The sequence below is a fragment of the Erinaceus europaeus genome, chromosome 7, assembly GCF_950295315.1.
Source record: "Erinaceus europaeus chromosome 7, mEriEur2.1, whole genome shotgun sequence".
Classification (NCBI taxonomy): Eukaryota; Metazoa; Chordata; class Mammalia; order Eulipotyphla; family Erinaceidae; genus Erinaceus; species Erinaceus europaeus.
Genome location: NC_080168.1, coordinates 114546844 through 114559559, shown reverse-complemented (window position 1 = coordinate 114559559; position 12716 = coordinate 114546844). Strand labels below are relative to the sequence as shown.

Below are 12716 nucleotides of genomic sequence, written 5' to 3'. Positions count from 1 at the left end.
CCCCTTCCCCACTAGTAAAGTTAAAATAAACTTTTGGTGGGGTCAAGAGGTAGCGCAACGGGTTAAGTGCACGTGGCGCGAAGCGGAAGTACCTAGGACCTAAGGATCCCGGTTCGAGCCCCCGGCTCCCCGCCTGCAGGTGTGTCGCTTCACAGGCGGTGAAGCAGGTCTGCAGGTGTCTATCTTTCTCTCCCCCTCTCTGTCTTCCCTGCCTCTCTCCATTTCTCTCTATCCTATATAACAACGACGACATCAATAACAACAACAATAATAACTACGACCATAAAAATCAAGGGCAACAAAAGGGAAAATAAATAAATATAAAAAAAGTTTTTTTTTAAAAAAGAGTTCTATCTTTGAGACTTATCGGCACTGGAAGATAAGTTACCTCACAGAACACTTGTCTAACAGGCTCAGGACCCTGGGCTGGAGCCCCAGTTATCATATGGGAGAGTGGTGGATGACACTAGGGAGCTTATAGGAGGTGTTTCTCCTCTTTCTCTCTCTTCCCACCTCAAATGAATGGGTGGATGAATGAAAAAACTAACCCAGGAGGTCATTTGGTGGTATTGCCCATGTAATTCTCCAGGGACACACATGCACACCGAAAGTGAGAGAGAGAAAGAGGAGGCCCCGTAGTATAACTAGACAGCAAAAAATATGGAATGACTGAGAAGAGTGACAGCCACATTAAAGGGGAACTAACAACAAAGGGTAAAGGATTTTAATTTTCTTCTCAGTGTGATAGGAAACCAAACATTCTACAGTCACGTTTGCAAAATGATCTAAATATCACATTGCGCACTGTATACACAATGGCTACAGAATGTAAAGGCAAGATTCTCACATGTAGAAGACCTATACAATTCTAAGAGAGCAGTAACACGTGAATACTGATATCGTATGCATGCAAAAAGAATAAAGTGCTAAAAGAAGACTGGGCAAGGAGTCACAGAAGCAAGTGAAGACATTAGAAGAAACTCTAGTGGTCCGGGAGGTGGCGCAGTGGATAAAGCACTGGACTCTCAAGCATGAGATCCTGAGTTCGATCCCCGGTAGCACATGTACCAGAGTGATGTCTGGTTCTTTCTCTCTCTCTCCTATCATTTCTCATGAATAAATAAATACATAATTTAAAAAAAGAAGAGACTCTAAATATATATTTTTAAATATAGCATTTTATTTGTGCTCTTAAGGAAAAGGGTTGCAGCACTGGGGGAGGGGGTTTGCATAAGGCTGTGGAAGCTGCATAAGCAAAGGCACAGAGGGCAGGAAAGGGCAGGGTGGGTCCCGGAAGCTGTGAATCATTGTATGGCAACAGTGCCAGGTGGGTGGGTAGTAACTGGAAGATAAGCCTGGAAAAAAGGCTCAGGGTGTATGAGGGCGGGGGCTGGGGGTGTCTTCAATACCACGCAGAAACGTTTAGACTTAATTTACCTAGGTACTGGGTCCCCTTAAGTTTATAAAGGAATCTTTTTATTATTATCTTTATTCATATATTGGATACAGCCAGAAATTGAGAGGGAGGGGGGTGATAGGAAGAGAGACAGAGAGACACCTGCAGCCCTGCTTCACCACTCATGAAGCTTTCCCCCTGCAGGTGGGGACCAAGGGCTCCAACCTGGGTCCTTGTGCACTGTAACATGTGCGCTCAACAAAAGCAAAAAAGGGGCTCTGAACTGTTGACAGATGATTGATACCAGAAAGAAAAAAAAGTGATTTATTCTGGTTGGGTTAGAATCAACCAAACTTGGACGATTCAACGTGGGAAAAGTGAAGGGCTGAAATGCTGGAGACACTTTCCATGGTTTTTCGGGAAGCTAGGCAAACGCTGATGCCTGTGGACAAGGCCTGGAGACACATCCTGAGAGGAAATTGAAAACATGGGTTTGGAACTCAGAAGATATGCAAAGGCACTAAACATACTGGTCTGGTATTCCAAAGTAAATTCAGTAATTAAATAATATAGAAAGTAAAGTCAGAATAGCGTAGAGATAGCATAGTGGCTATGCAAAACAAACAACTTTCATACTTGAGGCTCAGAAGTCCCAGGTTTAATCCCCAGCACCACCATAAGCCAGAGCTGAATTAAAAAACAAAACAAAACAAACAAACAAACAAAAAAAAACCAGAAACTATCGGGGCTGGGTAGTGGTGCACCTGACTGAGTGTACACTTTATAGAGCACAAGGGCCAGGGTTCAAAAGTCCCTGGCCACCCACCTACAAGGGGTAGGGAGTTTCACAGTGGTGAAGCAGGGCTGCAGGTCTCTCTCTTTCTCCCTCACTACCTCTCCCTTCCCCCTCAATTTCTCTCTGTCTCTATCCAAAATAAAAAGCCTTTTTTTAAAAAAAATTTTATATTTATTTATTTTCCCTTTTGTTGCCCTTGTTTTTTTATTGTTGTAGTTATTGATGTCGTCATTGTTAGGACAGATAGAAACGGAGAGAGGAGGGGAAGACAGAGAGTGGGAGAGAAAGATAGACACCTGCAGACCTGCTTCACCGCCTGTGAAGTGACTTCCCTGCAGGTGGGGAGCTGGGGGCTTGAACCTGGATCATTACACCGGTCCTAGAGCTTTGAGCCATGTGCGCTTAACCCGCCGTGCTACCGCCCGACTCCCTCGCCAAATGCACTTAGCCCGCTGTGCTACCACCCGACTCCCCAAAAAGCTTTTTTTTTAAGTAAAACAATTAGAAGGAAACTAAATTATTGATAGCGAACCTGTCTCTGAGTGCTGAGAGATTTCTAAACACAAAAGCAACAAAAGAAACGCCAAAGGAAGATTATCTACAGACCAGTAAAAACATACCATAAACAAAGCTAAAAAAGCAAATAAGTAATTTAGAGACATTTGGTCAGAAGACAAAGAAATTTCTTTAAATATTATGTATCGGGAGTAGGGCGGTAGTGTATCGGGTTAAGCGCACGCAGCGCAAAGCTCAAGGACCAGCATAAGGATCCTGGTTCAAGCCCCCCCCCCCCACCTGCAGGAGTGTCTCTTCACAGGCGGTGAAGCAGATCTGTAGGTGTCTATCTTTCTCTCCCCCTCTCTGTCTTCCCCTCCTCTCTCCATTTCTCTCTTTCCTATCCAACAATGACGACATCAACAAGAATAATAACTACAACATTGGAAATAACAAGGGCAACAAAAAGGAAATTAAAAATATATATACGTATCAACAACTATACTATAAACATTAACCCTGGCCAGTAAGTGGGGGGAAAAGAAGAAATATTCTTAAAATGAAGAGCTTATATAGATCATAAAGGAAACAGTGAGAAAAGTTCCTGTATAGAATACTGGAAGTCATTAAATAATGTGGGTTAATGTGAGCCTCTGACACAAAAGGAGATTTGCTTCACATCTGCCAGAGATGATGCAGCTTGGCACCACAGAGCAGCAGGGCCCTTGTGACTTACTTTACCAGGTTGTCAAGTGTCAGTATATAGAAGTACCTAAAAAATACCAACTGTGATTTTCATTACCCTGAGAGCACAAACACTTTAAATTGTCCCCAGGCTCCATTAAATCTAGTATCTCGGTGGAATTTGCCGTCACTGAAAGCAGTCTTCCCTCAGACCCTATCTACATTGGTTGAAGGATTAGGGGAGGGTCAAAAAATTGTCGTTTTCTTATTGTTGCTTTATTATTTTTAACCATAGCACTGTCCAGTTCTGGCTTATGGTGGTGCTGGGGATTGAACCTAGGACCTCTGACACCTCAGGCATGAAAATCTGAGGGCATTCACTCTGTAGCTCTTTATTTTTGCTATAAAGAACCAGAAATGAACTGAAGACCTCACACGTGTGAATTTTTCTGACTCTTCCCTAATCTTCCAGCCATTTTATGTATTTGGAGCCTGAGGAAGGACTGGCTGCGGTAAAGGTGAATTCCGTGTGGCCCATGAAAGCACAGAGCTCCCTGATGACATCTCCCAACAGTGATCCAGAAGGTCAGAGGACTTCATGGCCTAAAGATGCATCCTCCCCCTAGTTCTTATTTGCCTTTCGCCTTCAAGGGAAACAGTAACTCAGTTCTTACTAAGGACCCCAACCTGTAATCCCTAACCCAACCCTCTAGAGCTTCCTCTTCGCTGTGTAAATATTTTCTAAAACAAAGAAAGAGGCAGGATGATGTGAGCTATGTTCAGTCCTCTACTGCACTTCTGAATTGCAATGAAGCAGACTGCCCTTTATGCAAAAGTTAGTTTGAGTTTGGTTTTCAGTGGCACCAGGGCCCCTGGCTCCACTTCACGTGCACATATCATACTAAGTGGATGTTCCAGCCCATATTTTTAAATTTTCTATACTTAGAAGGGGGAAAGAGAGAGAGGGTGAGTATGCACAAAGAGATGGAAAGACAGTAAAGGATGGGGCCACGTGGTGGCACACCTGGTTGAGCGCACATGTTATAGTGAGCAAGGACCCAGGTTCAAGCCCCTGGTTCCCACCTGCAAGGGGGAAGCTTCACAAGTGGTGAAGTAGGGCTGCAGATGTCTCTCTGTCTCTCTCCCCCTCTATTGCCCCCTTCCCTCTCAATTTCTGGCTGTGTTTATCTAGTAAGTAAATAAAGATAATAAAATTTTTTTTAAAGTGAGACAGTAAAGGACTATCTCCATGGAGTCCCCTTTGGCAATATTTTTTTGTTCCCATGTGGCGCTGGGGACCAAGTCCAGGGATTCATTCACAGTTAAGGCATTCTCTCTTCCCACCAAATTATTTCTCATCCTTGGGACACAAAATAATTAGAATATCCAGTGAGCAGTGGTTCCAGAAATCATCTTTTCAGTACAGAAATTATATGAATTTTGGTACCAACAGCCCAAGCCTTTCATTTTACAGATGCTGCTCAGAGAAGGTGAATGACTCGCCCAAGATCATCGATCAGGCTGGTTGCCAACAACCAAGTTGTGAATTCTGACTCACCAGCCAGAACCCTCTCCACTTTGCAGTACTGCTTCACTAAGTACCAACTCTGGCTTCTCCTAACAGCACTTAGAACATCACAACTAGCCCCCCGCTCCCCACTTACAGGGGGGTCGCTTCACAAGCAGTGAAGCAGGTCTGCAGGTGTCTGTCTTTCTCTCCCTCTCTGTCTTCCCCTTCTCTCTCGATTTCTCTCTGTCCTATCCAACAACAACAGCAATAACAATAATAATAAATGACAACAACAAGGGCAACAAAAATGAGAAAAAAATGGTCTCCAGGAGCAGTGGATTCATAGCACAGGCACCGAGCCCCAGAAATAACTGCAACTTCTATACACTTTCCACTTTTCTCACTTCACAATTTGCTATAATAAAAGCCTGTACTTCCTCCCCTAAAGTGCCAAATAAAAGAAGCCCAAACAAAACAGCAACATAATTACAATCTTCAGACCCAAATAAAAATGAGAACAGATCAAGCAAAAGACAATTTGAAAAAAAATGAAATGGAAATGAATATATGGAAGAATGTTCTTTCTGGGGGCCAGGTGGTAGTGTACCTGGTTGACGCATTATAAAAGAGGAGAACCTGGGCTGGAAGAGGGTAAGCTAGGGGAGAAGAGTATTTTGCAGGAAGCTGAGAAATTTGACACACATCCCGACAACTGCATTTATTGTCAACTGTAAACTATTAGTCCTTCCCCCCAAAAGATTTTTAAGCATTGCTGGGGCTCGGTGCCAACACTGCAAATCCACTGCTCCTGGAGGCCATGTTTTTCCCATCGTTGTTGTTGTTGGATATGTCAGAGAGAAATTGAGAGGGGAAGTAAGACAGAAAGGGGAGAGAAAGACAGACACCTGCAGACCAGCTTTACCACTTGTGAAGTGACTCCCCGAAGGTGGGGAGCCTGGGGCTCGATCTGGCATCCTTGAACTGGTCCTTGCGCTTAGCACTGTTGCACTTAGCCCAGTGCGCTACTGCCTGTCCTCCAGCAGTTTTTTCTTAATGGAAACTCCTGACTTGAGAACCAAGCTGCACCTTTTCTACCTGAAGATAGAATACAATTGCAATCTAAATACAAGACATTGTTTATTTATTTATTTGTGTATGGAATTAAGGATGCCTGAAAATTAGTTTTGCTGCCAGCATAAATAACGAGTCTCTCATGTGTCATCAGATGGCCTTTTAAGGCCAAGATACCTAATGATCTCCCACACTCTCAACATTCTCCTGTGTCTGAGTGCACATATCTTTGATTGAATCTTTCAGGTACAGAGGCCTTTGGTCAATCACAGATGACTGTTGGAAAACCTCAAGGAATGCCAGGAATTCAAAACCCCAAGAACAATAATTGAAACGGTGCTGGGGGGGCCGGGAGATAGCTCACCATGTAGGGCACGCACATGGCCGTGAGTTCAAGCCCCAAGCCCCACCAGGGAGCACAGCGCTAGCACCAGGGAGGCTTCACATATGGTGGAGTGGGTACTACACTGTCTCTTCCCCTCTATTGTCTCCCTTCTCTTTCTCTTTTTGTCTCTCTCTATGCATATATCTTAAATAAGAATGAAAAAAACTGGCGTATTGCACCAAAGTAAAAGACTCTGGGGGGGGTGTGTGTGTGGGGGAGAATACAGGTCCAAGAAGGATGACAGAGGACCTAGTGGGGGTTGTATTGTTATATGGAAAACTGAGAAATGTTATGCATGAACAAACTATTGTATTTACTGTCGAATGTAAAACATTAATTCCCCAATAAAGAAATTAAAAAAAAAAAAGAATGAAAAAAAAGGTTGATCTGGGAGTGGTGAGATCACAAATTCACAAATACATGAGGCCCAGTCACTGCAAAAAAAAAAAAAAAAAAGACAATAAAAATTGTGCTGAGAAATAACCCAACCATTGTAAATATCTGAAGCACATGGAACTGCATTTACTGTCTTTAAAAATTCCCTGGCAGAGACCACTTTCCTAGAATATAAATAGAAAGGGAGGAGGTAATCAATGTCAAAGAAGTGTGTTCGGCAAGGACCAAGGCTCTAACATCTGGATGGTCTGTATTAACTCAAAATGTTTACTAAAAAAAAAAAAAAAAGAAAGGAAACTGGTGGGCTGGGAGAGAGCTCACCCTGCAGAGTGGACACCTTACTAAGTATGGGGACCTGAGTTTGAGCCACCAGCCACCACATGGAAACAACACAAAAACAGGAGCAACACAGCATAAGCAATAGAGCAGTGCTGGGGTATCTCTCCCTCTCTCTCTCTTCTTCTCTCCCTTTCTATCCCTCACCTCCTATCTGGAAAAAAAAAAAAAAAAGAGAGAGAGAGAGAGAGGAATGAAAGAATACCATCAGTGATGGGACTATGAAGCCCCAGTGGCAAAAATAAAGTAAAATAAAATATAGAAATCAGTGGGAAAAAATGACCATATTGTAGAAACTATATTATGTTCATTCTCTGTTTACTAGAACATTGGTACGTAGTAGGCAGTGAATGGAATCTTGCATTATGTGAAAAGCACTCCAAACTACTACAGGCTTCACAGCATCAAAAACTCTGCAAATATCCTTCAGACACTTCTGACTCTTACCTCCCTCAGCCCTCTGCCCACTCTATCCTTCCCTCCAAAAAAAGAACCACAGGAACAAGTCAAGAAAGAAAAAGCCCTGGCCCTAGTCAAGGAATTCTGGGATTCCCACACAGACATGATGGGCCTAGATCTCTAACAGATCCCTCTTGCCACTGTCACTGGTCATCTCCATTAGAAACAACATAGTGTACTCTTTTATGGAACCCTATAGGGCATTGCCCCCCTATAAGGATCAACAATGGTAGGGATAGCCCCATTTGGGTCCTGAAATTAGTGCAGCCTGGAATGTTCCTAGCCGTGACCACAGAATGTGAGCCCAGACCTACAGAGCTGCAGAGGTTACATAGGCTTCTGTGCTGAATATGCGCCCCAGATCAAATCGATAGGTTTTACAGTTAACAATATTTATAGGGAGTTGGGTGGTGGTGCAGCGGGTTAAGCGCACGTGGCGCAAAGCACAAGGACCAGCTTAAGGATCCTGGTTCAAGGCCCCGGCTCCCCACCTGCAGGGGAGTCGCTTCACAAGCAGTGAAGCAGGTCTACAGATATCTGTCTTTCTCTCCCCCTCTGTCTTCCCTTCCTCTCTCCATTTCTCTCTGTCCTATCCAACAACAATGACATCAATAACCACAACAATGTTAAACAACAAGGGAAACAAAAGGGAAAATAAATAAATAAATAACAATATTTATACACTATTCCCATATTTGGGAGCTACTCTCTTCCCTGATCAGCTTTCTAATCCTATTTCCAACTTTGACACCATCTCCCCAGACAATGCCCCACCTGCATGTTAACTGTTGGACTCAGGCAAAAATTAGTAAAGTCATGAGCCTACTAACTTTTTCCAAAATGGAGACCCTCCAAATCTCATCTGCTTATTCGTTTTTAGGTTCCTGATCATTTAACAATTTGTTCTGCTTTATATCTTAATGCTTTTTCAGCCACCAACTTCCAGATGCTACCATGATGCCAACTTGACTTCCCTGGGCAGATGACCTCACCAATGTGTCCTGGAACCCCACCTCTCCACAGCCCTGCCCCACTAAGAAAAGACAGACAGGCTATGAATCGACCTGTCAATACCCAGGTTCAGCAGAGAAGCAATTACAGAAGCCAGACCTTCCACCTTCTGCACCTCACAGTGACCAAAGGTCCATGCAACCAAAGGGATAAAGACTAGGAAAGCTTTCAAGGGAGAGGATGGGATACAGAGCTTTGGTGGTAGGAACTGTGTGGAACTGTACCTCTCTTATCCTATGGTCTTGTCAATATTTCCATTTTATAAATAAACTTTAAAAAAGAGAGAGAGAAGAGAGAGCCATTTCATGAAAACTTTGCAAGAAAAAAGTGGCCCCTGTCATCAACATGTACTTTTAATAGGATTATTTTCACTTATGAAGTGTTCTTGTCTCAGAATCATTAGAAGGCATAAATCTTGCCTACCTTTAACAAGAATCTGGAACAAAGCTTAAATGTGCCAAGTTAGACAAAGTTACACAATGGAGCAATTTTGACAAAGCAGTGCTGCTCAGCTAATGTTGCAGATACATTATTCTCTTCCCAGAGGCTCCCACAGTTCAGGGACTACCTGATAATAACATTTCCAGGTCCCAAAAGTTCAGTGAAAAAACAGTCCCACCAATTATTTACTGAAATGCCTCAGAAATAATGACAGAACCTAATCACATCTTCTGCCACACTGTTGGTTGAACACAGGTAGGAAATACAAGGAAGATTGGGGGAAGATAGCATAATAGTTATGCAAACAGACTCCCATGCCAAAGGCTCTAAGGTCCTAAGTTCAATTCACCACACTACCATAAGCCAGAACTGAGGGGGGCGGGCAGTAGCAGCGGGTTAAGCGCATGTGGCATGAAGTGCAAGGACCAGCGAAAGGATCCCAGTTCAAGCCCCTGGCTCCCCACCTGCAGGGGAGTCACTTCACAGGTGGTGAAGCAGGTCTGTAGGTGTCTTATCTTTCTCTCCCCCTCCCTGTCTTCCCCTTCTCTCTCCATTTCTCTCTGTCCTATCCAACAATGACAACATCAATAACAACAACAATAACTACAACAGCAAAAAAAAAAAAGGACAACAAGAGAAAATAAGTAAATTTTTTTTAAAAAGTAATACAAGTTATACGTGATACCAAAAAAATGGAACCACTGTTCCTCAAAGTTTTTTTGTTATTGTTGTTTATTTTGTTGTGTTTCTAAGAAAAAGTGGAAGCAAGAATTATTATTTTATTATCATCATCATCATCACTTTATTTATTTACCAGAACTCAGCTCTGGCTTATAGTGGTTGGGGGATTGAACCTGCAACTTTGAAGCCTCAGGCATGACAGTCTCTTTGCATAACCATTATGCTATGTAACCCTGCACAAAGAAAGAATTATAATTTTTAATTCTTTCTCTGAGCTCATACAATACTAATTATTCTGATGTCAAGTCTTGGACTGACTTCACTAATACTATAAATTGTATCAGCTGATATACCAAATTCCTTTGATTTTAAGCCCCAGTTTTAGCATAAGGAAGTCTGGAACACTTTTTAAGATTTACTTGTTTAGGTTGGAGGGTAGATAGCATAATGGTTATGCAAAGAGACTCTTGTGCCTGAGGCTCCAAAGTCCCAGGTTCAATCCCCCACACCACCATAAGCCAGAGCTGAGCAGTGTTCTGGTAAAAAAAAAAAAAAAAAGATTTACTTGTTTAAAATATGCAGTGCCTGGGGTTGAACCCCTGGCTCCTCACATGAAAGTCTTATACTCTACTAGCTGAACCAGAGCCCTGATTACAGTTTGGAATTCTGAAACCACAGTAGCACTAATCAAACAAGAGGCACTCAACAAGTGTGTATCTAAAAAACATGAAGTAAGCGCCAAATTACCTAATACCAAGTTCTGTCAATGCAACACAAGGACAAAATATATGTACACACATCTTTTTTTTTTAAACACTTCTTTTCTGCTAACTATAGTTTTTAATGTCTCCCTGAAGTACAATCATCCTTCATGCAGGCTGAACATTCCACAGGAAATTAGAAAATGTTTGCTGAGGATCTTTTTAGTAACCATGCAGATTTTTTTAACTATATAGTTTAACCATTTAAATAGAGTTGAAAAAGAAAGAAGACTTAAAGGAAGACCTCTTCCCAAAGAGGGCATTTTCTGAAAGGCTGATAACTTCCTAAATGCCTCTGAATAACTGGAAAAGTCAAGTCAATAGAACCATCTGGATTAAGCAGACTTTCGAAAGCTAGAATTAGGCGAAAGACTAATAGTAGTTCCAATATCACTCAACAGGATCGGCTAGCTACTCTCCTCGCTCTAAGAACCAGTAAGAAGGCGAGGAAGGGCGCCAGATGGTTCCCTCCTATCACCTACAATTCCAAACTGAGTAGGTGTAGCCAGGGGCATATGATTACCTTATACCAACACCTCCAAGAGTTGGTGACAGGTGCCAATGATTATATATATACTCGATAGTGATAATATATATATATATATATATATATATATATATATATATACTCGATAGTGATATATATACTCGATAAGGATCCGCAGATGACACATCCAACTACAAGGACTGCTATAGTCTCAGCACAGCTCATAAGACTGCAAGTGTCTGAAAGTTCAGTCGACAGGATGCAAGAAAGGAAGAAAAGTCGAAGAGGGAGAGAAATGGTTGGAAACGAAGAAGGAACATGAGCGCCTGCAATCCCAAACTATCTCCCTGGACGACGATTCTGAATTTTGCGGTGCCACCTTCCTCCACCACAACAAAAAGTAGATTGTTAGAAAGAAGAGCGGGTCTGGGGCAGCTCTCGCCCTCGGACGACGAAAGCTCAGTGCTACGTACTTAGTCCCCAGCCCAGAGCCCTGGCCGGCAGGGAAGAAAGCACCGAGGATCGGAGGCTCCCCCACCTCCCGTCTAGAGGGGGAGGGGTTCAGCTCCTCCTTGTCCCCCAGCTCCCGAAGACGCGGGAGAAAGAGGGTGTGGAGGGAAGCCGGGCTCCCAGCGTACTCTCGGGCTGCTGAGGGTGTGGAGCGCGGAGGCCCTTACCTGGCTGAACGCAGTCTTCCACTCTGCACGGCTTCCAAGCACGCCGCAGGTCCCAGGCGCTCTGTCTATCGCACCTGTCGCCACCGAGCTGGCTCTCGCACCTCCAGTTCCTGCGGCCCCGCCCCGATCCGGCTCCAGGCCCCGCCCACCGGGCCCGCCCACCGGCTCGGAGGCGCGCACGCAGCCCGCCTCCCGCGTGGCCTCGGGGAGAACGTGCGCGCCGCCGGCGACTGCGTGCCCGCGCCCACGCGGCCGCCGCCTTGAAGTGGGCGTGACTGGCGGCTTCGGCGGCTCAGTGGGATGCTGCGTGGCGCCTGCATCCCGCCCGCCCCGCCCGCCTCGGCCTCTGCGCGTCCCTACTGGGGCCTCAGGCCCTGACTCTGCAGCGACCCGGAGGTTTGTTGTAAACTCGGAGGGAGGCCAGACCACCCCCTTCACGGGCCCCGGTGGGCGTTGGAGGAGGCCGCCGGGCTGGTAGCGTCCGCGGCCTGGAGCCGCTCCCTGCAGTTGCGTTTGCTCTGTAGAAGGAGCCCCCACCCCAAGTTCTCCAGCTGCGGCTCTCTCCCTTTCACTCCTAGGGCTGGTGTGGAGTGGCTTGAGATTGAACCTGCGGGGCGGAGGGTAGATAGCATAATGGTTTTGCAAAAAAGACTCATGTCTGAAAGCTCCGAAGTGCCGGGTTCAATCCCCCTGCAACCCCTGCACCACCATAAGCCAAAGCTGAGCAGTGCAATGGTGAAAGAAAAAAAAGGGGGGGAGTGGTATTGAGCCTGCGCCCTCAGGACCGTCTCGTCTCTCTGCATAACCATTAGGCTGTCTCCCCAGCCTGGGACATTATATCATCATCATAATTACTAGTGTGTATGCAACCAGGTCAGCCAGTTGCACCTCACTGAGCCACCTTTCCATTCAGGCAGAGTGAGAGCAGGAGAGAGGGGTGGGGGAGATAGCATAATGGTTTTGCAAAGAGACTCATGCCTGAGACTCCAGAGTCCCTGGCTCAACCCCCTGCACCCCCATAAACCAGAGCTGAGCTCTGGTTAGAAAAGAGAGAGTTTATCAGATCAAAACCAACCCGATCAGGCCCCCCTCCCCAGCTCCGGCAGGGGTGGAGGGGAGGGGGAGGCGGG

General features: G+C 44.8%; 1 protein-coding gene across 1 annotated transcript in view; it reads right to left on the bottom strand.

The window, feature by feature from the left end:
• Nucleotides 1-11720, bottom strand: part of LIMA1 (LIM domain and actin binding 1) — a 116393-nt gene extending 104673 nt beyond the window's left edge. Inside the window, exon 1 of the mRNA XM_060195385.1 lies at nucleotides 11587-11720. The gene's annotated coding sequence lies outside the window, so the exon portion shown is untranslated. The remainder of the gene's footprint in view (nucleotides 1-11586) is intronic.
• Between the last annotated feature and the right edge of the window lie 996 nt (nucleotides 11721-12716).